The 27,409-nt window shown below is 45.3% G+C and overlaps 1 pseudogene; it reads left to right on the forward strand.

The window, feature by feature from the left end:
* The first annotated feature begins 14,677 nt into the window (after positions 1-14,677).
* On the forward strand, positions 14,678-14,850 carry LOC129706589 (U2 spliceosomal RNA; annotated as a pseudogene).
* Positions 14,851-27,409: the final 12,559 nt, after the last annotated feature.

The following is a 27,409-nucleotide window of genomic DNA, read 5'->3' on the forward strand; positions in this document are numbered from 1 at the left end:
GGACCTTTGAACCTTTGATCTATAATTTTAAACTTGTCTCTTAAACCATTTCTGAACCTTCCTCTCTCCGAGGAGCACAAAGCCCAGGTCCTGTACTTCCCCGGAGTCAGTGGGGAGGCGGGAGGAGAGAGGTTCAAGAAACTCCAGAAGGAAAGGTAAATGCTCTTGAATGTGGAAACATTGTTTTCCCAGTGGAAAATCACCAGGACAATCCCAGGGCATTTAATTGTCATATACACCTGGAATAGAACAATGAAATCCGTATTTGCTGAGGCTTAAGAAGCCCCATTAGTGAAGCAACATGACAAATAAATACACAATTAACGAATAATACAATCAATTACCAGCTATCCTAGCTAACTAAACTACAATAGTGTACACTGAAGTACACCTTTGTATCATTATTATAGTTATATTAGATTACACTATTATATATGACATTACATATATTACATCATATTGTAGTTTATATATTATTTATGTATATTATATCCTATTGTTTATTTATGTAATATATGATATAATATTTATGTAATATATATATTATACTAGACCAAGTGCAGACCCGTTGGGTCTGCTCCCCCAATGGTGTGATCCCCCAACCCAATATTCCACCATGCACCCGTCTCCTCCAACGGAACTGAAGCCGTTCCCAAATGTAAGATTCCAGCACTCCACTGCCTCCCTCAGCAGTGGATTTAAAAAAAAATTCTAATTGCACCTTCCCTGCCTGCTGCAGCAGTGAAAAGTTCAGAGTGTTCCTGTCTTGCAACTTTGTTTTGAAATGTGTTGGAAGCTGATAGGAAGGAGCAGCCGTCAATGAATCAAAAGGCAGAAAGGCAGCCGGACGCCGGACGGCAGGCGGCAGCCACACAGTTTTAATATATAATAGATTGTAGTTTATCTATTATTTAATTATGTATATTACATTTTAATTTATATATTTTTCATTTATGTAATATAGTATAATATGTATATAAATAATACATAAATAAATAATTAGATAATTAATATAATATAATAGAATATGTCTGGTTACCTAGAATAACGGATACTTTATTGTATTATCATTGTATTGTCTATCATAGTTCCACAGGACCATGTCATAGGAGCAGAATTAGGCCATTCGGCCCATCTTGTGTGATCCACCATTCGAACATGGTTGATCTATCTTTCCCTCCCTCAACCCCATTCTCCCGCCTTGGCCCCATGTGTTTGATGCCCTTACTGATGAAGAACGTGTGAATCTCTGCTTTAGGTGCATTTGCTGTGGTGGACTCATGCACAGTAATTAGAGTTTATGATCATTGGTTTGCAAAAGGTTTGCTCGTGTCTGATACCAAATGGGATTCAACAAAGAAAAGGTTAGAAAATTGGGACACACTTGCATTAAGAAATCATTATTATAACTTGTGCCCTTTCAATATGAACGTTTGAGTTAGGAGAAGGAATAGGCCACCCTGTCCCTCGGGTCTTTCTCTCCAATTAATAATGGCTGGACTCAATGTGACCTCTAAGCAATACTGCCATCAAAGCCCAATAAATAACCTGTCATTCCACTGCTTATTTATCTACATCTGCCTTGGACATAGAGTAAACCCTCGTTATAATGAACCATGAGAGGGGGGGGGATGGTGTCCGTTATTTCCAATTGTCTGCCATAATCGAGTAAGAGATTATTATTGTATTAGTGGAAGCAAACAACAGCAGATGTTGGTTAATACACAAAAGGGCCTAAAGTGCTGGAGTAACTCAGCGGGTCAGGCAGCATCTCTGGAGAACATGGATAGGTAACGTTTCGGGTTGAGGCCCTTCTTCAGACTGTCAGTCTGGAACTGGGCCTGGAATTCAGGGGAGTTGACGGAGGCCGAGGGTGAGGGGAGAACCGGCAGAGTCGATGGTTACGGCCCGGGGGTGGCTGGATTGCAGGTGAGAGCCGGCGCTGACGGCTGCAGGCGTGGCCTGTTAGCGGCAGGGCAGGCGGTGTAAGTCGGGGGTGACACGGGCAGCCGTCGGTAGGTCAGTCCGCAAAAAACAAAATCCGTCCTAAAGAGGTCTGTTAAACCAAGGGATTACTGTACTCAGACTCTGTCTGCGCTGCCCTTGAGGGAGAGAGACTAATCAAACTGCATCTTTTGCACCGACACTGGGCTTGGGCCGCACGGTGCAGGTTTGTAGGTGACTTGGCCCTCTGTACAATTGCTCCGAGTGTACAGGGGAGTGGATGCGAAAGTGGGATAGCGTAGAACTAGTGTGAATGGGTTGCCGCCTGTCCAGCCAATTTACTCCTGCATTTTTTGTCCTTATTAGTGAAGCAGCATCTGTAATTCCTTGGTTCTATATAGGGTGAACTCGATGGGCTGAAGGGCCTGACTCCATGCTGTACAGTATCTCTAATACAAATGTGAGGACAGTCTGAGAGCTATTCTAGAAGTGGTGGAGACTGAGGATTGACCTTATAGAGGTTTATAAAATCCTGACGGGCGTAGATAATGTGAATGGTCACAGTCTTTGATACCGAACAGACCATCATCGAGTCTCAACTGCATTAGAAATAGTCCCTCAATGTTTACAGCTTAATTTAGGGCTCTGTCCTACAGGATGAGTTAAGTAGGAATTTGAATAACCAGATGATAATGCTGAGGATTGTTCAGACATGTTTAAAGCTGTGTAATTGGATTATCATGACTGGAAACATTAATCCATATCTTGTATGAATAGGGCGAGGGGGAAAAACTGCTGTAAATCACGGCTGAAGTACTTGAGATTAAAACAGCGAATCTTAAAGGTTTTTCTTGCCATTTTTGGGTATAAAGTGCATCAGTCTGAGACAAGCAGAGACAAGAGTAATCCTTGCAAAGATCTGACGAGGAGTGGTTTAGGATTATTGTCAATCCCGATGCTGTTTTAATTTATATGTGAGGGGTGATCAGTGAAAGATGTAAAGAGCTCAGAGAGCGATGGGGAGATAGGGAACCTTAATATATGAGACCGTTGAAAACCCAATTAGTGGCAGGGGTTATTGACGATCCAATTGCAATTACTTGACCTTCTCGTTGTAATTGCATTAAGTAGCGAGGTTGCACTGCATTGGGTTCGGGGGGGGAAGGGGAGTGAGGAAGTGAATCTTGCAAATGCATGGATTGAAATGGTGTTCACAGCTCCGCTTTCTGAACTCGGTGTGTATTTAGTCTTGAGTTACAGTGTGGAAACAGGCCCTTCGGCCCACCGAGTCCGCGCCGACCCCGGCACTCTCCTACACACGAGGGACAATTTACAATTTTGCCGAAGCCAATTGACCTACAAACCTGCAGGTCTTTGGTATGTGGGAGAAAACCGGAGCACCCTGAGAAAACCCACGCGGTCACAGGGAGAACGTGCAAACTCCGTACAGACACAACCTGTAGCCGGGATCGAACCGGGGTCTCTGGCGCTGTGAGGCAACAACTCTACCGCTGCCTCAGTTGCCATCCCGGAGAGAAATCAATAATTTGGGGACCTTCCACAATGCAATTGCCACGGCATTATCATCCGAGCGCAGCTTGTAAAGCAAAAATATTTCATTCTGGTGCAGTAACAGGGCCATTTAAAGACATGCTCTGCATACAAATGGAAGATTGTGTGGCACCTCCTCCTATGTAATATTATTTTGGATGACCATTAGCTTCTACCTATCCATAACATTTCTATATTGTTTGTGAATGTCAGTGATGTATTAAACTCACGCCTTGCACGGAGAAATTTAAAGGGGCATATTTAACACCAATTTCCAACCGTATCAAATGTCACAATGCATATAATTCAACAATCATAAGCAAGTCCTTAAAAATATTGGAGTGTTCCTCAAATTGGGCAGAAATTCCTGATCTTTCTTCTTCAAGTTGAGGGCCAGAATAATGGATAAATAATATAAAAACATAGAACTGCAGATGCTGGCTTATGCCGAAGGTAGACACAAATGTGTGCTGGAGTAACTCAGTGGGTCAGGCAGCATCTCTGGAGAAAAAGGATGGGTGAAGTTTTGGGTTGGGACCGAGGAATGGTTCTCCAGAGATGCTGCCTGACCCGCTGAGCTACTCCAGCACTTTGCGTCTATCTTTTTTATTAATCGATGAATATCATATGTTGTCAGACCTATTAATTCATGTGTAGTTCAATTTAGACACACAGCACGGAAACACAAATGTCACCTGTCCATATTCTCTAGAGATGCTGCATGACCTGCTGGGTTACTCCAACACTCTGTGTCTATCTTTTTTATTAATGGACATATCCGCTCAGCAATTTGTGTCTTTTTTTCAACAGTATCAAGGACATTTCTTACCCTTCTACTCCCCTCTCTGGTCGGGCAGAAGATACAAAAGCATGAAAGCACATACCAGTAGACCCAGCCTCGTCCCCGCTGTTATCAGACTACCTCCTATAAACCAGGGTGTTGTCCTGATCTTCCAGCCTACCTCATTGCAGACCTTGCACTTTTCCCAGCTATAAACACAACACTGTTACACGACATTCTGCACTCTGGTATTTGTCTCTTTGCACTACCCGTTCCTGTTGCTTGCGGCTCAATTGTATTGTACAATTTTATCGGAAGGCACGCAAGCAAACTATTTTCATCATATTTCAGTACAAGTGGCAATAATAACACTTCCATCGTTCTATGGGACACCAGCGATGGAGGAGAGACCTAAAGGAAGTAAAGAAAATGACGAGAGGCACAGATAGGGTAGACAGTCAGAATCCCTGTCACAGGATGAAAATATCAATTATTAGAGTGCGTAGCTTTAAGGTGAGGGGGGCAACGTTTAAACATAGAAACATAGATAATAGGTGCAGGAGTACACCATTCGGCCCTTCGAGCCAGCACCGCCATTCAATATGATCATGGCTGATCATCCAAAATCCGTACCCCATTCCTGCTCTCTCCCCATATGAGAGATGTACGGAGCACATTTTTTTACAAAGTGCTGAGAGGATATGTCCATTAATAAAAAAAGATAGACACAAAGTGCTGGAGTAACCCAGCAGGTCATGCAGCATCCCTGGAGAAAATGGACAGGTGACATTTGTGTTGCCATGCTGTGTGTATAAATTGAATTAATAGGTCTGACAACATATGATATTCATCCATTAATAAAAAAGATAGACGCAAAGTGCTGGAGTAACCCAGCGGGTCAGGCAGCATCTCTGGAGAAAAACGACAGGCGATGTTTTGGGTTGGAACTGTTCCTCAGTCCAGGGTGGTGGATGCTGGAATGAGCTGCCAGGGATAGCAGAGGCAGATAGAATAGTGGCATCTTATAGACTTCTGGGTAGCCACATGCATATGCAGGGAATGGAGGGATATAGATCACGTGTCAAAGGCTTGTCCCACCCCGGTCATTCCTTCTTCTCCCTGCTCTCGTAGAGCAGAAGGTCCAGAAGCTTGAAAGCATGCACCACCAGACTCAGGAACGGCTTCTTCCCCTCTGTTATCAGGTTTCTGAATGGTCCTTCTATAAGCTAGGGTACTGTCCGATTCACCTCGACCCCATTGCAGACATTGGACTTTGTCTCTGGACCCAATGCGTTACAATGCTGAGAACTACATTCTGCATCTTCCCCTCTGCTCTATGTAATGTACTTGAGTTTGATTTGATTGTATTCATATATAGTAATATCAGCTCGGATTGGACCGCATACATCACAAAGCTTTTCACTGTACCTTGGTAAACGTGATGAGAATCAACCTAAATCTACACCTATAATGTTCAGGCAGGTAAAAGTTGGTCTAGGCAATATTCAGCACAAATATTGAGGACCAAAGGGCCTATTCCTGTGCTGTCCTGTTCTACAAAGTGTTGGAGTAAACCAGAGGGTCAGGCAGCATCCCTCGAGAACATGGATAGGTGATGTTTTGGGTAGGGACAAAATGTCACCCATCCATATTGAGTCCTCTGGTTCTTGATTCCGCTACTCAGCGTGAGAGATTCAACTGCCTCAGAAAAAAGTTCCTGCCTCAACTACCTCTTGTGGCAGCTCATTCCATACACCCACCACCCTCTGCGTGAAAACGTTTACCCTCAGGTTCCTATTAAAGCTTTCCACTCACTTCTTAAACCTATGTTTTTGATTCACCCACCTGGGAAAAGGCCTCTGTGCTTTCACCTTATCAATTCCCCTCGTGATTTTACACACCTCCATAAGATCACCCCTCAGCCTGCTGCGCTCCATGTAATAAAGTCCTAGCCTGCCCAATCTTCCCCCCGTAGCTCAGGCCCGTAAGTCCTGGCAACAGTCTTGTGAATCTTCTCAGCACTCTTTTCAGCTGAATGGCATCATTCCTATAGCAGGGCGACCAAAACTGAACACAATACTCAAAGTATGTGCTCAACAGCGTCTTGTATAACTGCAATGTTAAAATTATAAAACTAACTGCAGTGAGAGTTTCTGTAAAATTAATGGACTTAAGTGAAACCCAAGGTAGACAAAAATGCTGGAGAAACTCAGCGGGTGAGGCAGCATCTATGGAGCGAAGGAAATAGGCAACGTTTCGGGTTGAAACCCCTTCTTCAGACCCATCAAGTGAAACCCATCTGGTTCACTAATATTTCTCAGGGAACCCAATCTGACCGACATATGAATGCAAACCTGGTTCTCCAAGGTTCAAGCGAGTCAAGAATGATTAATTGTCATATGTAGGAACAATGGAACAATAACATTCTTACTCCCTGCAGCTTAACAGGCCTGTAAACGCCATACACATGGTTAATATATAATAATCAAAAATACCAAGATTAATAACTGTAATATAGGTCCACCACAGATTTTCCAGCACCCTTGGTTCCACAGCCTTTCTGGATTATCCGTTTTGTTGGACAAACAGAGATTATGGCCTCCAAGAGGAGTCCAACAGTACTTGGCCACCGAAGGGCCAAGATACCGGCCCGCAAAGCTAGCGTCGGAAGTTGGCAATGGGCACAGATATGCTGGCTCTGGCCAGGCCGGAGTTCCAGAGCCCCGGCCGCAGTCAAGTCAAGTCAAGTCACATTTATTTATATAGCACATTTAAAAAACAAATCTCGTTGGCCAAAGTGCTTTACATTTGTATAAGAATAGTATAAACAAACAAACTACATATATGTAGCCCTCGCTCAGAGGACGTCAAGAAAGGCTTGGGAGTACAGATGGGTTTTTAGTTTCGACTTAAAGGAGTCGATGGAGGGGGCAGTTCTGATGGGAAAGGGGATGCTGTTCCACAGTCTAGGAGCTGCAACCGCAATAGCGCTGTCGCCCCTGAGCTTATGCCTAGATATTCAGCAACCCCAAGGCGGCCGATCTGAGGGACCTGGAGGTGGTGTGGTTGGTGAGCAGACTTTTAATGTAGGTGGGGGCAAGCCCATTTGTAGACATGGGTGTAAATTTGACCCGCCAATCGCAAGTCTAGTCGCGGAAGTCCCGATGAGGTCGAGATCGGCCGCCTCACCTGGCATAAGCACCACATTTTCAGGGGGACTTCCGGGGGCTGCGGTGGGGGTAGATTTCAAGTGCGCTCTTGTAGTTTTGTCTGGATTGAAGGAGGTGCCGTACCATCAGTTGCTGGAAAATCGGTGGTGGACCTGTATTTGGTAACTATGATATAAGCATAGCTAGAGCTGACAGAAGAACTATTTCCCCAGGGTGGAAATGTCAAAGACTAGAGGGCAAAACTCTAAAATTATTGGGGCAAAATTTAATGGAGATGTGCGGGACAAGTATTTTACACAGAGGGTGGAGGGTGCCTGGAACGCGCTGCCAAGGGTGGTGGTGGAAACACATATGATAGTGGCATTTAAGAGGCTTTTAGTTTGGAACCAGGAAATGCAGGGAATGGAGGGGAATGGCAGACTCTGGTTCATGTGCAGGCAGAGGAGATTAGTTTAACGATATCATGTCCGGCATGGACATAGTGGGCCGAAGGGCCTGTTCCTGTGCTGCACTGATCTATGTTCTTTGTGAATAGTGCAAAAAGAGAAGTTCGTAGTGCAACAAGTCATAGTGCATAGAGGATCACAGTTGCTGAGGTTAGAGTTGTACAGTGTTCAAGAGCCTGATGGTTGTTGAGAAGAAACTGTTCTTGAACCTGGAGGTCAGTTTTCGGACTCCTGAGCCTTCTTTCCGAGTTTCCCCTGAGAACAAGGATCTGCCGCATTAGGGATGAGATATGAAAATTGGCACTGCCAGCAATGTCCATCATACACCAGGGCGGCGCTGCTGGTGGAGTCGCTGCCTCACAGCACCAGAGACCCGGGTTCGATCCTGACCTCTGGCTCTGTCTGTACGGAGTTTGCACGTTCTCCCTTTGACCGTGTGGGTTTTCCCTGGGTGCTCACATCCCAAAGACGTGCAAGTTTGTAGGTTAATTGGCCTCCTTAGTGTGTAGGGATTGGATGTGAAAGTGGGATAACATGGAACTGGTGTGATGGTCGGCATGGACTCGGTGGGGCCGAAAGGCCTGTTTGCATGCTGTATCCCTAAAAACTAAAACTAAAACTGATTAAAATCAATTAAACAGACCCAATTTTGATCTCTCGAGTGGAACTTAAACCCAGAAATCTAGCACTGACTATCCTGCACTGAGCCAAAGCTAACACATAAACAAATTTATTCATTAGAAAACAAAATTCTGATCATGCCAAACTAGTTAGAAGCAAAGATATATGAAATGATTTTAAATTATGGAAAAGCTCTCGTAACAATTCAAGCAGAGCTGAAATCCGTTTAGGTCACTGAATCATTTATGAGGCTGGATCCTGACTGAGATTGAAACGTCTCAGGTTTAGTTTGAGCAGACAATCGTTCAGATCATAAGGCAGGCAGCTCCTGCTACATCCCAGCCACTGTCCACACCACCCGGGCGGGCCTAGATCTCGTTTCACTCCTGCCATCGGGAAGAAGGAGCCTGAAAACTGTTAACGTCCAGGTTCAGGAGCAGCTTCTTCCCAACAACCACTAGGCTATTAAATACCAGAACCTCCATATAGTCCAGGGACTTGCACTGTCATATAGTATGCACCATATACACAAATAGTGTAGATTGGACATGTTGGTCGGCATGGGCAAGTTGGGCCGAAGGGCCTGTATTCACGGTGTGTGATTCTATGACTCTTATCATACCATACATGGGTATAAGCAGGAGGCGCAAAGTGAGTATAGTCATAGTGTCATACAGCATAGAAACAAGCCCTTTGGCCCAAATTGCCCATGCGACCAGGGTGCCCCATCCACACTAGTCCCACCTGCCCATGTCCATCTAAACCTTTCCTGTCCATGTTCCCGTCCAAATGAAGTGTTGCCGAGAAAGTGCAGATTTAAAAAAGCGCAAGGGTCACATCAAGGTAGATTGGAATGAGAGGTCCATTCACGAGACTGATAACAGCGGGGACAAAGCAATGAATCACTTAATTAAATTGGAACCCCATGGTTTTTTTTCTGACAACATCCGTACAAAAGATCTTTACTTCTGAGTATTGGATGTGTCATCTACCATCATGTATCCAGAGGCACAGCAAGAATGCCTGAAATTAGATTGCGAGAATCACATCAAAGTGGAACTGTTTATAATAATAATAATAATAACTTTATTTATAGAGCACTTTAAAAACAACCACTGTTGCGACAAAGTGCTGTACATGACTAATCATGGACAAAAAATTATTACACGACAATAAAAACATTAAAAGAGAGAGTAAAAACAATTTTTAAAAAAACATTAAAAACACTAAAACAGGAGCAAAGTCTCATACAGGGTCAAAAGCCAAGGAATAGAAATGGGTTTTAAGATTGGTTTTGAAGATGGACAGTGAGGGGGCCTGTCTGATGTGCAACGGCAGAGTGTTCCATAACGCCGGAGCAGCAACAGAAAAGGCTCTATCCCCTCTGAGCTTCCGCTTAGACCTCGGTACCTCCAGGAGCAGCTGATCAGCTGACCTGAGGCACCGGGCAGGAGCGTAGGGATGAAGCAGCTCAGAGAGGTAAGGCGGGGCGAGGCCATTTAAAGATTTAAAAACAAATAAAAGAGTCTTAAAATGAACTCGAAAGTACACCGGGAGCCCGTGGAGGGAGGCCAGAATTGGTGTTATGTGCTACCTCTTTCGAGTTCCAGTTAAAGGCGAGCAGCAGCATTTAAATGAAAAAGCATTTCAATGGAGAGCGAAGGCGGGTTGGTGGATGAATGCAAAGCTCGCAACAATACACCTCTGCAGTTTAGTGAGATAACAAAGGGGAATGAAAGACTTGCTTTCATCTGTGACCATGGAAAATAAAAGGCAAGAGGGAATTTAGTTTAGTTTAGTCATACATACAGCATGGAAACAAGCCCTTCGGCCCACTGTGTCGATGCCAGCCACCAATCACCCGTTCACACCGTTCCCTCCGTAACCCCCCGGTCAACTCGTCCCTTCCCACCCAAACCATCCATTCCCCGGGAACTTTCCCCTGCAAACGCAGGAAATACAACACTTGTCCCTTTACCTCCCCCCTCGACTCCATCCACGGACCCAATCAGTCTTTCCAGGTGAGGCAGAAGTTCACCTGCACCTCCTCCAGCCTCAACTACTGCATCAGCTGTTCTAGGTGTCAAGTTCTCTACATCGGCGAGACCAAGCGCAGGCTCGGCGATCACTTCGCTGAACACCTCCGCCCAGTCCGTCTCAACCAACCTGATCTCCCGGTGGCTCAGCACTTCAACTCCCTCCATTCCCAATCTGACCTTTCTGTCCTGGGCCTCCTCCATTGCCAGAGTGAGACCCAGCGCAAATTGGAGAAACAGCACCTCATATTTCGCATGGGTAGTTTACACCCCAGCTGTATGACCATTGACTTCTCTAATTTTAGATAGCCCTTGCTCTCTCCCTCCTTTCCCTCCACCTTCCCAGTTCTCCCACAAATCCTACTGTCTCCACCTACTTCCCTTCTTTTTCCTGCCCCCCCGACCCCCGACATCAGTCTGAAGAAAGGTCTCGACCCGAAACGTCACCAATTAATTCTCTCCATAGATGCTGCCTCAACCGCTGAGTCTCTCCCGCATTATTGTGTCCACGCCCATTCACACTAGTTTAGTTTAGTTTAATTTAGAGATACCAATTTCTCATAGTCATAGTCATACAATGTGGAAACAGGCCCTTCACCCAACTTGCCCACACCGACAAACATGCCCCATCTACACTCGCCCCACCTGCCTGCGTTTAGCTCATATCCCTATAAACCCGTCCGATCCACATAGCTGTCGAAACGTTTCTTAAACGTAGCGATGGTGCCTTATTGGTGACTTATCTGCAGTCCTACTGTAATCTCATTTATTCCAATTGTGTTCTTGACTTCAGTCTGGAAAGATTCCAATGTTTTTGCTCATTTTTCCCCACGAAACGGTATTGATTTCTTTGCAATCTACCTGCCCCATTCCCTGATTAAATCCTTGGCAGGGATTGTGGACACACAACCTCGCTGATCTGGATCCAATGTGATACGGTAGTGACCCGGCTACTAAATTGTTGCTGGGTAATTAAAATTAATCTCCATAACAGCCAAGGAAAATTCAATCTGTTCTCAGTAAACCTGGACTGGCCTCCATTTCAATTACTGGTGAACGCCACAAACACTCACTTCCTGCCCAGATGCTTGGACTCATTAAAATGTATTTATTCAGGCGTTCTACAGCAGCCGACAAAGAAAATCACCTGGATAAATCAAAGCGGCAAGTTCCTCAAAACTGTCACAAAAATATTTTTGTTCTGAAACATTCTGAAAGATTTGGGAGAGCGTTGCTTTTGTCAACCGGCAACTTTCGCTGTTCGGGGAGATAAGTTAAATACACAGCTTAATCATCCACTTCATGCACATATGATTGCTCCGAATTAAAACACTCCAACCCGACAGTAAGGAGATGTGAGTCAGTGGAAGGATTCTGGTAGATTACCCGCTAGATCTTAATATTGTGAGAAGTCTGAAAGCCAACAACGTCAAGGACCCACATCACCCTGGCCACGCTCTCATCTCACTACTGCCGTTGGTAAGAAGGTACAGGAGCCTGAAAACCAGGTTCAAGAACAGCTTCTTCCCAATAACCATCAGGCTCCTGAACACTGCACAGTACTAAACTCATGCTGCCTCGGCATGGCCAACAGCTTTAATCAAGGACGAGTCTCACCCCAATTACTCAGTCTTCTCCCCTCTAACAACACAGGAGGTACAGAAGTGTGAAAATGCACACCTCCAGATTCAGGGACAGTTTCTTCCCAGTTGTTATCATGTAACTGAACTGTCCTATATCACCAACTAGAGAGCAGTCCTGAGCAAAGATCCTATAGCAAAGGATCTTTGGTCCTGAGCTACCACATCTACCTCATTGGAGACCCTCGGACTGTCTTTAGTCAGACTTTACTGGACTTTATCTTGCACTAAACGTTATTTTCCTTTATAATGCATCTGTGCACTGTGAATGGCTCAATTGTAACCATGTATAGTCTTTCCGCTGACTGGATAGCTCACAACATAAAGCTTGTCACTGTACCTTGGTACATGTGACAATAAACTAAACCAAACTATGAATGTCTGTGCACTGTCTTTGGTTGCATTAAAGACTAGTTTGGGGGGTTTGAGTTATTCATTTATTTAATTTTCATTCATTGCATATTATCTCTGTGTATTGTGATTACAAGCCTGTAATGCTGCTGCAAGCAAGAATTTCATTGTTCTGCTGCCAGCACATATGACAATTTTACTTCGGAGTCACGTGAGTGACTACGTGAAGAACCCGCTCAGTGCGCAGGCGCGGCCATTACGCCAGCAGTGCAACAGCGGCCCAAGACGGGAGTCGGGCGCTCCCGCAACTAGCCTGAAAGAAGGAACGTTAGGTAAGTACCTACCTTAATCGGGCCTTGTGTTTTTTGCTCCAGGGGGAGCAAAGCAGCAGAGGGAAGCGGCCCCCGTTCGACTCCAGCGAAGGAGCCGACAGTGGAGGGGGAGAGGCGGCAACTGGACCGCACACGCTGCGGACCACAGACACGGGCGCTGCGCTAATGCCGGTCCGCTGAACAGCTGTTTGACTAACAGCAGCGGACCGGAGGGAAATTTAAAAACCGGCCGGCAACCCCTGCAGACTCCCGACAAGGAGACTCGCCGCCCGAGAACCGCAAAAATGCCGACCGAAAACGGCAGGCAGCCTCTATCAACAAGGTAAGACCAAACGTTACCAAAAATACAGGTTCTACACCAGAATCAACTTTCCTCAAGCTCTGGAAGCAGGCTGGAGACAGCAAAAACAAGTATGTCTGTTTTCCCCAAGCCAGAGAAGGTCATGGAGCTAAAAAACTCCAGAAAAACGAGGGGTCACTGGCTGAATGCCAAGGGAGCTAACACTCCCACCCCAGTGCTATTGCACTAGCCATCTCCCTTATCGAGGGATTGATGGGACCAGAGCTGGGCTGGTCAAAGAAGAGGGGTCACTGGCTGAACGACATCGGGAGTATGCCTGAGGTACAGGATCAGGAACAGCTGCTGGGTGTGGCGCTATGTGGCTTTACCACTAGCGAGATTGAGCAGCGCTCTCAAAAAACCCAATATTTAAAAAATGAATTTGATATGCCTGATGTCGGCTATCATTCACATGCTCTTCCAGAGGTCAGGGTAGTATGGCAAAACACCTGACCCGACTGCTCGCAGAGCCCCGCAACTTCTCAGGAAGTTATAAAACCTGCCTTCAACCAAAATTCACAAGACTGTGAGAACACCGACACATCAACTTAGCCAGACGAAGGATATAGGCAACGTTTCGGGCCGAAAAACCCTTCTTCAAACAAAGTTTTCAAAAACTGGCGACGTGTCAAAAATATCGGGGAAAGGCGGCAGGGTCTGGAATGAGCACCACACGTAAACCAGTCAGCAGTACCTCTAATGCATCCACCAGCTGGGTTACCTTATGGTACTGGTGAAAGCTCAGGGCCTGCATGCCAATCCTGTAAGCCTTTCAGGCCAGGGCCCAGAGCGGGCCCCAGGAGAAACGCGCCACCCCCACCACGTCATACGATGTGTAGGACTCGTTGGACCAGGAGAAAACAGAAGAATACTCATAACCATGGAGGTAGGTGGGTCTGGTTCCTGCCAGCATTTAGAAAACAAGGGTGCTCTACTAACAGAGGGCGAATACACTTGTTTAAAGAAGCATGGGGTAATGTCACGAGGAACTAGTATATACTCAACAACATTAGTGGATACAAAATTCAGTTATATCAGAGATATTATCGCCAGTTCAACACTTGGCCCTAAGGGAACTTACTCCCTCCAAGGAAGAAAAGCGGGAGGGACAAGCTGAACTGGTGATGCTTATCACAAAGGGGGTCATCAAAAAAGGCCAAATATGAACCTTTCAAATTTGTATCAAATATAGTCACTAAAACCAAAAAAGATGGTGGAACTCGCATCATCATGGACTTAACATCACTAAAAAAGTTTGTTGAGTATATACATTTCAAGATGGAGACGTTTGTTACTGTCAGACAACTGATCTCCAAAGCATAATTTATAGCAAGCATTGATATTAAAGAAACTTACTATCTAAAACCCATACACAAGGATCATTGCAGATACCTAAAATTTAGCTGGTTGGGGCAGCTATGGTAGTATAGAGATTGCCCAATGGTCAAACTCCAGCCCCTAGACAATCGCCTCTCGGCCTTTTGGCTAAGATCAAGTGTAGTATCTGTTCTTATCAGTTTAATATCTGATACGTCCCTTATCTAGGGACCATATATATTTACCAAAATATTAAAGTAGCCATGGGAATACAAGAAAACAAAAAGCATATTGTCATAGCATATTTAGATGGTATTCTCATAGTAGGGAAACGAAGGAATTGGCTGTGGCAGCAGTATTAGCTACAAAACAGCTCCTTGAAACACTGGGGTTCGTCCTTCACCCAGATAAATCTAAAATGAAGCCATTAACTACCATGGATTACCTGGGCTTCACTATCAATTCAATTCATATGACTGTTACTTTGCCTAGGGAAAAAATGGTTGCATTAGCACAATCATGCAACAACTTCATGGTCAACAAACGACCAACAATTCGACAAGTGGCCAGAGTAATTGGGATGATTGTAGCAGCAATTCCAGCTACACAATTCGGACCTTTGCACTATCAAAATCTACAAAGAGCAAAGGTACATGCACAAAAACGATATTCGGGTCACTATGATCGAATCATGAAATTACCCACTGGAGCTATATCAGAGCTACAGTGGGGGGCTAACCCTACTTTAGTTATTAATCAGATGCCAGTGCTCAAGCCTGGGGGGGGGGCAACTAACTCCATATCCAGCACAGGTGCCAGATGGACTAACCAGAGTCATCATTACCACACACACTGGGCATCAATTTAGAAATGTTGAGTATTATGATTTAAAAGCATATGCATCTAAAATGCAGCACTTGCATGTGCGGTTGCGGATTGATAATACTATGGTGGTGGCTTATATTAACCATATGGGGAGCATAAAATCATTATCGTGCGACAAATTGGTCAATCAGATCTGGCAATGGTGTGTCGAAAGACATTTTTTACTATCGGCTGCCTATCTACTAGGTAAGCTAAATACAGTGGCAGACACCAGGTCACGGAAAAATTTAATGATAACATCGAATGGATGTTAAACCCAAAATATTTGCTAAAGTTATTAAGCAATATGGAACGCCAGATATCGATTTGTTTGCAACAAGACGGAATCACCAGTTACCTATGTATGTGACTTGGGAACCAGACCAGAGGCAGCAGCGGTAGATGCCTACACGCTGGATTGGGGGAATTTCTGCTTTTTGCTTTCCCTCCCTTCTGCCTCATCAGTCGGGTACTTCGCAATACAGATGGACTCTGCCTTTGGGATATTGATGGTGCCCGACTGGCCTACACAGCCATGGTTCCCAGTTCATCACGACATGGTGGTCGAGTCACCTATGGATTTCCCTAGTGGACCACGGTTGTTGACTCACCCAGTATCAGGCATAAGCCACCCATGCCATGAAAACATCAAACTCCTGGGTTGTAGGTTTTGAATAGACCTTACCAGGGACTGGGATTATCCGAATGAACCATCACCACCATGTCGGCATCCCTGCGAACATCCACCAAGAAGCAGTACCTAACCTACATTAAAAAATGGGAAAAATACTGCCAGGACGCAGGGACAACATACGAAACTACTACAACCACCGACGTGCTGGAGTTCCTGGCCCATCTACACCATGATGAAAAGATGAGTTACAGTGCCGTAAATACAGCACGAAGCGCCCTGTCTGCTTATCTAAAAACAGCAGGACAGCAGAGCATGGGATCCCATCCACTGGTGATAAAACTTATGAAGGGCATTTACAATAACAAGCCCCAAAACCCAGGTATACCCATGTATGGGATATCAGTGTGATATTAACATATCTCAGAGGATGGCCACCAGCTAGATCCCTCAGTCTTGAGCAATCTACGTTAAAAACGCTCATGCTTATGGCTCTCGTATCCGCTCACAGGGTCCAGTCACTCCATAAACTAAGACTGGATAACATGGTGATCACCCCAGACCGCATCACGTTCATCATTCTAGGTCTGGTAAAAACAAAGCAGGCCAGGAACGCCCAATTCACTGGTGGTATTCCGGGCCTACCCACTAGAGCCAAGGTTGAGTGTGGTGAACCATCTACAACAATATATAGACACAACCCACAATCTCAGAGGGAGAGAAAAAGCCCTATGGGTCAGCCACAAGAAACCTCATGGCGGGGTAACGAGCCAAACCACTTCAAGGTGGCTCAAACAGGTACTGAAAGCTGCCGGAATAGACACTAATACATTTAAATCCCATTCCACTAGGTCAGCATCGACATCAGCGGCTGAACGAATGGACGTCCCGGTTGACCACATTCTCAATACGGCAGGATGGTCGAGGGAAACGACGTTCAGAATGTTTTTTATTATAAACCGTTGATAAAGCCTGACTTAATTGCAGACAGAATATTACAAACTGCAAATATTTAATTTAAGCTCAGGGGAGCTATTTATGTTGTTATTGTTAATAAATACCTTTCTGTTTCTTGAGAAAGCAGATCCATTGGTTGATTACGATAACACTTCCTCCCTCAAGAACTTCGGCAGTGAGTGAAATAAAAACTGTTACACGGTTTGAAATCACAGACCTTTGAAGTCTTCATGTAGTCACTCACGTGACTCCGAAGTAAAATAGTAAGATTAAACGAGTACTTACCAGTGCGAAGTTTGATCTGTATTTTATGAGGAGTTACGATGAGGGATTACGTGCCCTCTGCTCCCACCCTCATTATATAGATCAAACTAGTAAACTGATGTCTCCTTAATCTTTGCTATGTTTACTTCATATATTGTGTCTATCTGTGATTCCACACCGCTGCTTGGAAGTATGCCACGCCTGCGCACTGAGCGGGTTCTTCACGTAATCCCTCATCGTAACTCCTCATAAAATACAGATCAAACTTCGAACTGGTAAGTTCTCGTTTAATCTTACTATTAAACACTCTTGACTCTTGCTTTGTCTTGTTCACAGTCACACAGCATGGAAACAGGCCTTTCGACCCAATTGATCCATGCTAACCAATAATGTCTAATCCATCATGTCCCATTTGCCCATTCCTGGTACAGCCCTCCAAACCTTTACTGTCATAGAGATGTACGGTAGAGAACTCACCGGCTGGTTGCAAAATGCCCTGTTTCGGCAACTCGAACGCCCAGGAATGAAAGAGATTGCAGAGAGTGGCAGACACTGCCCGGTCCATCACCGGTACTGACCTCCCCACCATCGAATGGATCTATAGGAGACGTTGCCTCAAAATAGCAGCCAATATCAACAAAGACCTACTTGGCCACACTCTAATCTCACTCCCACCATTTTGAAGAAGGTACAGGAGCCTGGAAACCATAACAAAAGGCTCAAGAACAGCTTCTTCCCAGCAAACTGAATCAGTCTGAAGAAGGGTTTTGGCCCGAAACTTTGCCTATTTCCTTCGCTCCATAGATGCTGCTGCATCCGCTGAGTTTCTCCAGCATTTTTGTGTACCTTCTTCCCAGCAACTATCAGGCTCTTGAACACTACACAGCACTAACCTCAACTATGAACCTCAATGAACTATCTTGGTGGCACTAAGGACATCAGAGGGTTTTTTTGCACATATATTAATTTTTACCCGCACTTCCCCAACAATCTCCCAATCTAAAGACACAAAGTGCTGGAGGAACTCCACAGGTCAGGCAGCATCTCTGGGGAACATGGATGGGTGACGTTTTGGGCCGGGACCCTTTTTCAGTCTGCGTCCTTTTTTGCAAACCAGCATCTGGAGTTCCTTGGGACTACATTTTAGATCTCCCAATCCAAGTGGCTCTTGCACACTTTTCTTTAACTTGCACTTTCTCTGTGGCTACAAAACATCACCCATCCATGTTCCCCTTGAGATGCTAACTGACCTGTTGAGTCATTCCAACACTTTGTGTGTTTAGATCGGGAGGTGCAGGAAACACTTGTTTGGAGTCAGTGAAGTGCAGAATCTCAAGATTGTCTCCTGGGTTAGTGGGAATGTTCTGAGGGAGGAGATTCAGCATAACCAAACGAAAACTCAAATCAACTTAAAAAAGTTGAGCTGCAATCTCATTCAGACACTGAGAGGGGTCATCGTTTAGCTGAGAGATACAGCATGGTAACAGGCCCTTCAGCCCATCAAGTCCGCACCGACCAACGACACTCATACACTAGTTCTAGCCTACACACTAGGGGTAAGTTACAGAGGCCAATTAACCTACAAAACTGCACAAATTTGCGGTATGAGAGGAAACCAGAGCATGTGGAGAAAACCCACACGGTCACAGGGAGAATGTACAAACTCCGTACAGACAGCACCTGTGGTCAGGATCGAACCTGGGTCTCTGGCGCTGTAAAGCAGCAACTCTACTGCTATGCCACTGTGCTACCCATGTTGTGAGATCAGTGTGGAAGATCACCTTTGTCCAGCCTTCCCTAATTCCAAGTTTACACTTTGAGTCGGCCAAAGCCTGAAGGCGAGAGACGGGTTGATAAATTTGGCAGCAAGTACGAGAATTCAATTGGAACTTGTAAATTAATTTTGCACTTAGTTTGCAATTCATTTTATTAACTTAACAGTTCTAGGCTGCCCGCATATGAAAATGGAATGCGTGCTTAATAAAACTCGTGGATAGGCAGAAAGGCAAAAATAGATCGAGCAAAGCTCCAAAAAACATGAAGATAATTCAAGAGGTGACAAAGACCGCAATAAAAAAGCGAGATTTTAGACTTTAGTCTTTGGAGATACAGCGCAGAAACAGTGTGTTCAGCCCACACAGACCATGATGACCAGCGATCACCCCATAGCACTATCCTATACACTATCCTATACACTAAGGACAATTTACAGCCTAATTAGCCTACAAACCTATACGTCTTTGGAGTTTGGGAGGAAACCGGAGCACCTGGGGAAAACCCACGTGGTAACAGGGAGAACGTACAAATTCTATCCGATTGAAGTTGAATCCGACTGAAGCTGGATTTAAACATGATGCCACAGCAGATAAGTCGCTGTATTACCGAGTGATTTGCACTCCCTTCAATGAGATGTCAAGCTGAAGCTCCCAGCAAGAGCAAAATAACCATTAGGATTTAAACAACCCCTTCTCTTCATCCTAAAACACTACAGGTATTTTGATGTGCTTTGCCATTCCAACCTAGGAATCACTCCAGTCACTTTCCACACAGAAGGGTCCCATGATTAGCCATGAGGTATTGCCAAGATAAATGTCTGTACTGATGTTGGTCAGGAAGCATCACTGTAGAACATGGATAGGTGACGTTTCAGGTCTCGACCATTTCATTTGTACTCCAGAGATGCCGCGAGACCTGATGAGTTACTCCAGCACTTTGTGTCCTTTTGTGTATCAACCAGCATCTGCAGTACTCCAGATTTGCTGATGGGATGGGATCAAGTCAGAAGAAGGGTCTCGACCCGAAACGTCACTGTACTATTTTTAACCGAAACCAAATTAACCTACAGACCTGCACATCTTTGGAGTGTGAGAGGAAACTAAAGCACCCAGGGAAACCCAACTCAGTCATGGGGAAGAATGTACAAACTCCATACAGACAGCGCCCTTAGTCGGGATCGGACCTGGGTCTCTGGCGCTGTGAGGCAGCAACTCTACCGCTGCACCACTGTGCCGCACAGTTCGATCAGGGAATTGTAAGCCAGGTCAGTAATCAGTATTAACAAAAATATTATAATATATGCTAAAATAAAATTGATAAAAACATCAGGAAGGTGATATAGAATGAATAATGAGCATGGAGGTCTATAATAGTCACTTTGAACCAAGCTTAATAAATCCATTGGTATTACAACTTTTTATATGAAACATAAGTTCATTAGTTCTAGGAGAAGAATTAGGCCATTCGGCCCATCAAGTTTACTCTGCCATTCAATCACGGCTGATCTATATTTCCCTCTCAACCCCATTTCCTGCCTTCTCCCCTTAACCCCCAACACACTTACTAATCAAAAATCTGCTAAACTCCATCTTAAAAAACACCCAATGACTTGGCCTCCGCAGTTGTCAGCAGCAATGAATTCCACAGATTCAACATCCTCCCACTAAAGGAAATTCCTCTTCATTTCCTTTCTAAAGATACATCCTCTCGTCCTAGACTTGCACGATAGTGGGAACATGCTCTCCACATCCACTCTACCCGTATTCACTAATGCCCTGACCTATGAAAATAAGCATCCCGCATGCCTTCTTTAAACTGTCTGAAGGAGTCAAAATGATCTTCATACTCCCATTCTGATCAAAGTGATATCCCTAAGACCAGCTCCACTGGAGGTCCGTCCGTGTCAGTGCCATATTCACAGTTCACGGGTCTTCTCAATAGGTTTTAGCCAAATTTGTTTGTGATTTATATGTCATGTTCCATTGAATTGCAAGTAAATATTTCAATCAATTTCCATGCCCGCCTTTCATGTTCTGCCATCCCCTAAGAGAACACAATAGAAAATTATATTTAATCCAGTAAGAAGATTATTGCAAGTCAAACAATGCACTGTCCTTAGAGTCACCAAATCCCCAACTCAATCAATTTAATGAGTGCATGACTTGTGTCTCTGAAAAAAAACATTGGGTATTATCCAAAAATCACAGTCTCTGCTTATAATATCTCCGTCATAGATTTGTACAGCACAGAGTCAGGCCCTTCAGCCCATCAAGTCCATACTGGTAGCCAACTACACTGATTCCATCTGCCTGTATTAGGATGCTTTGAAGGACACAAAGCTTTGAAGGACACAAATTGCTGGAGTAACTCAGCAGGTCAGGCAGCATCTCTGCTGAACATGGATAGGTGACGTTTTGGGTCGGTGTCCTTCTTCAGACCTTACAATACCTGCCCTTTGGGCAGCACAGCCTGTGTTTGGCCCATGCCCCTTTAAACCTTTCCTATCCATCTACCTGTGCCGGTAGGGCAGGCACAGTGACACGGCAGGTGGAGCTGCTGCCTCACAGTGCCTGAGACCCGGGTTCGATCCTGACCTCGGGAGCTGTCTGTGCAGAGTTTGTATTTTCTCCCTGTGACCGCGTGGGTTTTCTCCGTGTGCTCCTGTTTCCTCCCACATCCCAAAGACGCGCGGGTTTGTAGGTTAATTGGCTTCTGTAAATTGCCCCTGGTACGAAGAATAGAACTAGTACATTAGTGATCGTTGATTAGCATAGACTCAGTGGGCTGAAGGGATTATTTCCATGCTCCATCTCTCAAATCTAAACCTATCCATGCTCTTCAAAGATGCTGCCAGACCCGCTGTGTTCCTCCAGCACTTTATGTCCTTTTGTGTAAACCAGCATCTGCAGTTCCTTGTTTTTTATGCTATGCCTTGTTTCTGTCTAAATGCCACTTGAATGTAGTGATTGTATCCGATTTCACCACCTCTCTGGCAGTGAATTGCAGGTATCAACCACTCTGTGTAAAAAACTTTCCACTAAAATCCCCTTTACAATCCCTTCCTCCCATTTTTCTCCTGTTTTTGATACCCCTGCCACGTGGAAAAGAGATTATCTACTTATGACAGACACAAAAAGCTGGAGTAACTCAGCGGGTCAGGCAGCATCTCTGGAGAAAAGGAATAGGTGACGTTTCGGGCCGAGACCCTTCATGTTTGTCTCTTATAGTTTTATATACCCCCTGAACACAATACAGGGTACTTTAAGTGCTTTCTTTGAGTACATTTTCAATATGTTTGTTTGTTTATTATTGTCACGTGTACTGAGTTACAGTGAAAAGCTTTTGTTTGCATGCTATAAAGTAAAAAAAACTATGTATGCATACAATCAAGCCGTCCACAGTGCAAAGATTAAGGATAAGGCGCACTACATTTAGTTCAAAGATTTAACAATGAAATCAGATAAAGTCCGATTAAAGATAGTTCATAGTTCAAAGGAATCCAATGAGGTAGATGGGAAGTCAGGACTGCACACTAGCTGATGAGAGGACGGTTCAGTTGCCTGATCACAGCTGGGAAGAAACTGTCCCTAAATCTGGAGGTGTGTGTTTTCACACTTCTGTACCTCTTGGCTGATGGGAGAGGGGAGAAGAGGGAGTGACTGGGTTGAGACTGATTCATGATTAGGTTGGTGGCCTTGCCAAGGCAGCATGAAGTGTAGATGGAGTCAATGGAAGGGAGGTTGGTTTGTGTTATGATCTGGGCCATCTAACAATGTTACAATCCAACAGTGTTAATATAGATAATGAGAACAAACCTTGCAATGGGTTGCCAAAGTTGAACTGGATGTTAAAACCTGTTGGGGCTACACTAGTCACTCACTGTGTTCGGTCCATGTATTACTGTTTCGCCATCACTTGAGCCCGCTAACACCTGTTCACAGCTTGTTCTCCACAGCACGAGCTGCTGATAATATCGCACTAACTCAATCGCACTCCCTGTCAAAACTTTAACAATTCCCTGCCAAAACGATGATGGGAAGAGAGATCAGTTGTCATTCTTCCTTGTCCTCTCGTCCACACCCACAATACGGTTCTACCAGAAGGGGCACAAAGTGCTGGAGTAACTCAGCGAGCAACTCAGCGGGTCAGGCAGCACCTCTGAGGAGAACATGGATGGGTGCTTCTCCAGCATGAAGAAGTGTCCCAACCCGAAATGTCACCTATCCATGATCCCCAGAATCTCGGCTATTAGGCAAATGTGTGTTTGTTTGTGGGTGTGCATGCATGTGTTACACACACCGATATCTTCACACACATACTGATAACTTCACGCACACACACACACACACACTGTATGTGAGACACACACGCAAACATACGTACACATGCACACACGCACAAGGGTTTTGACCCAAAATGTCACCCATTCTATTTCTCCAGAGATGTTGCCTGAGCCGCTAAGTTATTCCAGCACTTTGTGTCTATCTTTGGTGTTACACAGCATCCACAGTTCCTTCCCCCACACACACACAGATACATTCACACTCGCAAATAAGCACTTACACATGCACACATATAAGCATACAAGGATGCATAAATGTACACACACACACACACACACATATGCACCATATGTGTAGACATATCTCCAGCCACTTCCATTTTTACTGTTGATGTTCCAAGTTCATGATCATACACACTGTCATGGGCCACAGATCAATGGCGGATGCAGATTTATGTTCAAGGTGGGGAGCCCGCTTCCCTTCTCCCCGCATCACCCTCCCCCCACCCCACCGTGGCCTGCACCCTGGGCCTTGCTGGAGCGTTGAGAGCGACACATAGGGTTGTCAACTTCCTCACTCCCAAATAAGGGACAAAAGGTCAAAATAAGGGGCAAATTCCCAATGGCAATTTGTTGACTGACTCGGCCGTGGCTGGGTGAATGATGAGTTGTCCCGGATGCTGGACTGCACATAAAGCCCAGCCAGCGGGCCCGCTGAGGAGTTTTGGTCCGGCACCCCATCCAAATCATGAACCGGTGATCGGCCATGAAAAGGAGGTGTGGTGGTGTCGGCGGTCGGGTCAGGCCAGGCTCAACATGGTCACGGGCGAGGCGCTGCTGCTGCACTCCATGGGCTGCACTACGTCAGGAACGGTGAGACATGGACGGATGCGCCACTCCGACCCGACAGACCCCTTGATCCGAGTAGTAGGAGTCAAATATGGAACAAGGGCGGTTCCATATGGGACAAACCAGTTAGCCCAATATACGGGATGTCCTGGCTAATACAGGACAGTTGGCAACTCCAGCGACACAGTTTCAGGCAAGGATCACTCCTGGTGGCTCACACACAAAGAATGAGGAAACAAAAGGCAAGAAGCTACTGCGGGGAATTAAAAATCCATCACCCGGGTTAATTAGATAATCATTATTTTGTTGCTGCACGCTTCGTTACATTAGTTTGATTACAGACACTGGGGTCAATTGTTGAGTGGTCCGCCTTTGCACTAATGGCTCAAATCAGAGCCCCTTAACACCAGGCACTTTGAAAAAGACACTGAGGTCTGTCCCTACATGATGTGGGGTCCATTTCAGAATGAGAAACACAGCCATTTGATGATGTTACTTTGATGTTGACTCTCCCCAATGTTTTGATAGAGACACAGAAAACAAAAACAGGAGTAGATGCTCACACTGACTCAACCATTGGTATTGGTATAAATATTGGTATCGGTACTGGTATCAGTATTGGTATTGGTATTGGTATCAGTATTTGTATCGGTATTGGTACTGGTATCATTATTGGTATTGGTATTGGCTGCTGTACCTGCTGAGTTTCTCCAGCTTTTTTGTGTACCTTCGATTTTCCAGCATCTGCAGTTCCTTCTTGAATTCTCAAATCACAATCTTCCAAGCTAATTAAACATGCAATATTAAGCTATGCCTCTCTAAGCGCAGGAATATACAGTGAAAGAGCCTGATTAATACAGCTTGTGGTGGCAATGCTGGATATATTCAACACCCATTCAAGTTGGAGTCATCATACTGAGTTTAATACTGCAGGCATTAAAATCATTTTGTGCAGTCCTCTGTTAACTGAGGTCCTGGCATTTGTACTGGGAAAGGTCACTGCAATCCTATCTGTTGCAAACCAGAAGCTCGCTGCTGTTCTTAGATCCACGATTTTCATAATTCTTGCCGTATTAACATGATGTTGCCGATGGTGAGCTCCACACATGTAACACGCACCGCTGGTTACCCTGGCATGCCGCAGCCACACCCGAGGTCAGGCCTCGCTCGCCCGCCCACCCGGAGAGGGAATAATAATAATAATAATAAATGTTATTTATGGGCGCCTTTCAAGAGTCTCAAGGACACCTTACAAAAATGTTGCAGGTAGAGGAAAAACATGTAAGGGGAATGAAATAAATAGTAGAGACATGACTAGTACACAAAGCAAAGTCAGGGGGGAGAGGAGGTCAGTGAGATATGGGGGGGCCAGATGGTGGAGGGCTTTGTAGGTGAGGATCAGGATTTTGTAGGTGATCCGGTGGGAGATGGGAAGCCAGTGAAGTTGTTTGAGGACTGGAGTGATGTGATGCCAGGATTTGGTGTGGGTGATGAGTCGGGCGGCTGCGTTCTGGACCAGTTGGAGTCGGTTGATGTAGGTGGAGCTGATGCCAAGGAGAAGTGAGTTGCAATAGTCCAGTCGGGAGGAGATGAAGGCATGGATGAGTCTTTCAGCAGTGGGCGGTGTGAGAGAGGGTCTGAGTTTGGCAATGTTGCTAAGATGAAAGAAGGAGGTTTTAATGACATGGCGGATGTGAGGCTCAAGGGAGAGGGTGGAATCAAAGATCACGCCAAGGTTGCGGGCCTGGGGAGATGGGGAGACAGTGGTGCCGTCGATGTGAGAGTGGGGTTTTGATTTTGCTGAGTGGCTTTGGAGCCTATGAGGAGGAATTCTGTTTTATCGCTGTTGAGTTTGAGGAAATTATGTTCCATCCAGGTTTTTATAGCTGACAAACAGGAGTTGATATGGGAGAGGGGAGGGTTGTGGGGGGATTTGGTGCCAAGGTAGATCTGGGTGTCATCAGCGTAACAGTGGAAGTCCAGGTTGAAGTGGCGGAGTATCTGACCAAGGGGGAGGATGTAGATGATGAAGAGGAGGGGGCCGAGTACGGAGCCTTGGGGAATGCCTTGAGTGACTGTGGCTGTAGCAGAGGTGTGGTTGTGGCGAGAGATGAAGTGGGATCCGTTGGAAAGGTAGGAACGGAGCCAGCTGAGTGCAGAGCCTTCAATGCCGAGGTCTTGAGGGAAGCCCGGCCCCTGCTCACCCCTTGGACCAGAGAGGACGTGGTCAGTCGGGACGGAGAGCCCGTACGCTGACGGGCTGTGGGAGGGAGTGCAGTGCCTGAACGGTGGAGTGGACCGATGGAGGTCTGCAGCAGCCTGAGGCTCGGCTGGACCCAGCGTCGCTCCACGAGGCCAAGCGCGTGGACATTTTTCCTGCAACTACCCTGTCCAATCCTCTAAGAATTTTATATGCTTCTATAAGATCCCCTTTCATCCTTCTCAATCCCAGTAAATACAAGCCCAGTCGACCCATTCTTTCATCATACGTCAGTTCCGCCATCCCAGGAATTAACCTGGTGAACCTGTGCTGCACTCCCTCAATAGCAATAATGTCCTTCCTCAAATTAGGAGATGAAAATTGCACACAATACTCCAGGTGCAATCTCACCAGCGCCCTGTACAACTGCAGTAGGACCTCCTTGGTCCTAAACTTAAATCCTCTCGCAATGAAGGCCAACATGCCATTAGCTTTCTTCACTGCCTGCCGTACCTTCATGTTTACTTTCAGTGACTGATGTACAAGCACACCCACACTGATAATAGACTAGCTCTGGTCGGCATGGACGAGTTGGGCCGAAGGGGCTGTTTCTGTGCTGTAAAACCCTATGCCTCTAGTGCAATTACATCATTTCAAATTACTCCTTGCAAATCATCATTGCGAATCACTCCTTGAAAAATGATCAATTTAATTTAATTTAGTTTATTGTCACATGTACCAAGGTACAGTGAAAAGTTTTTGTTGTTGCATGCGATCCAGTCAATGTAAAGACAACGGATACATGATTACAATCACGCTGTCCGCAGTGTACAGATGCTGGATAAAGGATATAACATTTAGTGCAAGATAAAGTCCAATAAGGTCCAATTAAAGATGGTTCAAAGGTCTCCAATGAGGTAAATGGGAGGTCAGGAACGCACTCTAGTTGGTGATAGAACAGTTCAGTTGCCTGGTAAGCTGGTATGAAACTGTCCCTGAATCTGGAGGTGTGCGTTTTCAAACTTCTGTACCTCTAGATGACAGAGGGGAGAAGGTA

The sequence above is a fragment of the Leucoraja erinacea genome, chromosome 19 (assembly GCF_028641065.1).
Source record: "Leucoraja erinacea ecotype New England chromosome 19, Leri_hhj_1, whole genome shotgun sequence".
Lineage (NCBI taxonomy): Eukaryota > Metazoa > Chordata > Chondrichthyes > Rajiformes > Rajidae > Leucoraja > Leucoraja erinaceus.